The following is a 3302-nucleotide window of genomic DNA, read 5'->3' on the forward strand; positions in this document are numbered from 1 at the left end:
AGTATACCGACTGGTTATTAATCTCCGCTAACAGGAGATTAATACTCGACTATTAATAACTCGACTACTGTATTTGTATAAGTTCTAAGTTGAGATCTTTTGAGGATTTTGTGAAATAAAGTTGTTTGTGTATTGTGTCATTTGTTTGATGTCATATTTTAAAGAGCTGCCTGAGTTTAAGGTGTCTAAGAAAATTTGTAATTGGTTGTAATACTCTGTGATTTATGGAGTGACTATGAATGATGAGTTGTGTATAGTTAGGAATTTGTGTGTAGTATATCGTGTCAGTGTTTTGAATATCAGTTGATGTGTAAGTTTTTTGAATGTCATATTTGAAATGGTCGGGACTATGACCTGGAGGATGGTAATTGTTGTGTTGTGTGTTTGTGGTTGTGGTTGATATGTAAACGGAGGTACCTCGAATTGTGAGGCATATTTAGGCTAGATGGATTTTTTTTGTTAGAAGATGGCTATTTTTAAGTAAAAGCTTCTTTAGCGATGTTGAACACTTCTTTGATGGGAAATAAATCATTAAATACGCGACAGATTTTTGCGCCCGTCATCAATCCGTTAATTGTTCGCAAAGTGGCACAGCTCGGGAACTGTTCTACGGATCGTGACATATAAGGTATTGCCTGAAAGAGAAGAAGGTAGCTAGTATAAATAAGGAAAAAACAAACATATCGGCATTGCCAAAGGGGCATTAAATTAGATCTCCGTTGTTATTGGTTCTATTGCAGCGTGTAATACATTAAATGGAAGAGGATAACGATTATATTAAGATAATAAACAAACAAGGCGACTACCAAAAAGACACTGCACAGTATCTTGATTATTAATGAACGTATAATTACATTCGAGATATAGAGCACTACGGATGAAAATAGATCTACTAAAATCCTACTAAAGTCAAAAAATATCAAAAAATTTACTATAAGACAAATTTTGATTTATTGACTTAAAGAAGTCCTCTGGCTGAGTACAAAGTAAACAACTGATCGAATCTTAATTTGCGACATAGGATATAACAAATAAATTAAGATAGCAAATACAAACTAGGCCACTACCAAAATTGCACTACACAGCATCTTCGTTATTATTGAACGTATGGTTATGGTTATGGTTATGGTTATGGTTATGGTAGATCGGAGCAGGGCCCAATTGTGAGTCCTTTAGACACTTAGACCTGATTAGTACTAAAGGGCCCTCCAATCACAGGTTTGAGTCCCACAGGCAGAGTAGATGAGCCCTGTATTGCCAGGACGTCAGCCCGTTCGTTCCCCTCCATGCCTGTATGTCTCGGTACACATACCAAGTTAACCCTATTTTGGTCAGCGCATTATCAGTAAGTGTTCTTACACTTTCTGATGATGGTTTTTGAACTTTAAAACTCAAAAACCAGCTTAGAGTATCCTAAACGATGCTAGAATGCATCTAATACATTTCTTCATGTTTTTCAAGAATTTATTATGGATTCTTCCATAATTCTTTGCCTTAGCTTTGCAACACTTGCAAAGTTTAGTTTTATAAATTTTACTTTTAAAGTATACCAAATAAAAATAATCTTTAGGATAAAAACGAGTGAACGAGAAAACATCCGGAAAATGCCTGATCTAAAGAACGCCAAACAGTTACACCAAAATAAGCTAGAGCTTCGTTTTCTTCAAACCGCATCTCATTAAAATTGGCTCCAAACTTATTTTTCAGGGCAGATACAATTTCATTACTAAATAGCAGTTCATAATTATTTAAATTTTTATTTATAAAAAATGATCCAATTAACTGAGTACCTACTATTTCCGATCATACATTTAATTCTGATGGTTTTTGAGTATTGTTTTCACGTATCCGCTGTGGATTGACCTCACTTCAATACTTTAAATTTGCCCGATTTACGTTCCCACAGAGTGTAAATATTGCTTGGTCGGAAAAACATTTTTACCGGAGTTCTCGTCATTATTATTACACCACTAAAATATAGTCTTCAGTCGTAGTCAACTTTATTTAATTCTTACAAAAACTGGATTTTGTAGGGTCTAAATTAATTCTTATGTAAAACACGTAAGTCTGAAGAATGACCTACATCATGTATTTGTGCAGTTTTGCGTAAGGATGTATGTGGATTTTTGTCGAAACTTTGCATTCAATCTAAGTTTTATTATTTAAATAGGAATAAGCTACAATTAAAGGTTCAAGTAAGTTTACTGACGTTTCAATTTCCACTTCGGAAATCGTTCTCAAAATACAAACATTTCTCAAAACTAATGTAACTAATGTAACAAATTTGGTATTTTTTTCAAAAAAAAAACAAAATTTGTTTAATTTACTAATGTTTGTATTTTGAGAACGATTTCCGAAGTGGAAATTGAAACGACAATAAGCTTACTTTAACCTTTAATTGTGGCTTATTTCCATTTAAATAGTAATTACTTTAACATGCCACAAGAAAATAGCTCTAGAACAATATTGGATGAACGTGTTAGCCATATCTCCGATATTGAGCAAGTTTTGTTGTGAAAATAAAATTGTTTTGGTAGCACTGGTTACAAATTCCATACATATCATGCAGCCGCTTGATGTTGCTATGTTCCGACCTGTCAAAGCTACATGGCGCAAAATAGTTCATGATTTCTGAACCTATTTTAAAAATCAATCTCCCATAAATTCTGCTGAATCCTATTTTGTCACTAGTCCAAAATTTCCAACGCCATTTAAAAATGCATTTTATTTTTCCAGAAAAGTATCTCAAACGTCCAAAAGAAAGGTTACAAAAAAAATACCACCTGTAGTAACTATGCTCATGATTTCAGTATCAGAGAAGAGCAGAAACTGAAAAAAATAAAAAGGAAGCAAGAAAAAACAAAAGCTTGAATAAAAAGAAAAAAAACACCTAACATTATGAAGAATCCAGAATCTGATGGCAAGAAAACAGAAACAAGTGAAAGAACTAGAAAGCCGAAAGCTAACTATTCTATGTTTTTAGAGGTGGGTGACTACGAACTAGGTGACTACGCATTGTAGTTTACGAGGAGAAACATTTTCCAGAAGTAGTAGAAGAAATAACAAAAGATAAATTCAAATTCAAATCGAATGTGAATCAATCAAGAATATGATTTCCAGAAAGAGTGATAAAAGAAATCTACCAATGTTTGTGCTGACACTGGAGAAGGAGGACGTGGAAAAAGCCAGGCGCATTACTAATCTGATGCATATGAAGGTTCACATCGAAGACCTCAGAAAAGCAACTGGGCCCACGCAGTGTTTCAACTGCCAGGGGTACCACCACGCGCAGAGAGCGTGTT

Source organism: Diabrotica undecimpunctata, chromosome 9 (genome assembly GCF_040954645.1).
Source record: "Diabrotica undecimpunctata isolate CICGRU chromosome 9, icDiaUnde3, whole genome shotgun sequence".
In the NCBI taxonomy this organism is placed as follows: Eukaryota; Metazoa; Arthropoda; class Insecta; order Coleoptera; family Chrysomelidae; genus Diabrotica; species Diabrotica undecimpunctata.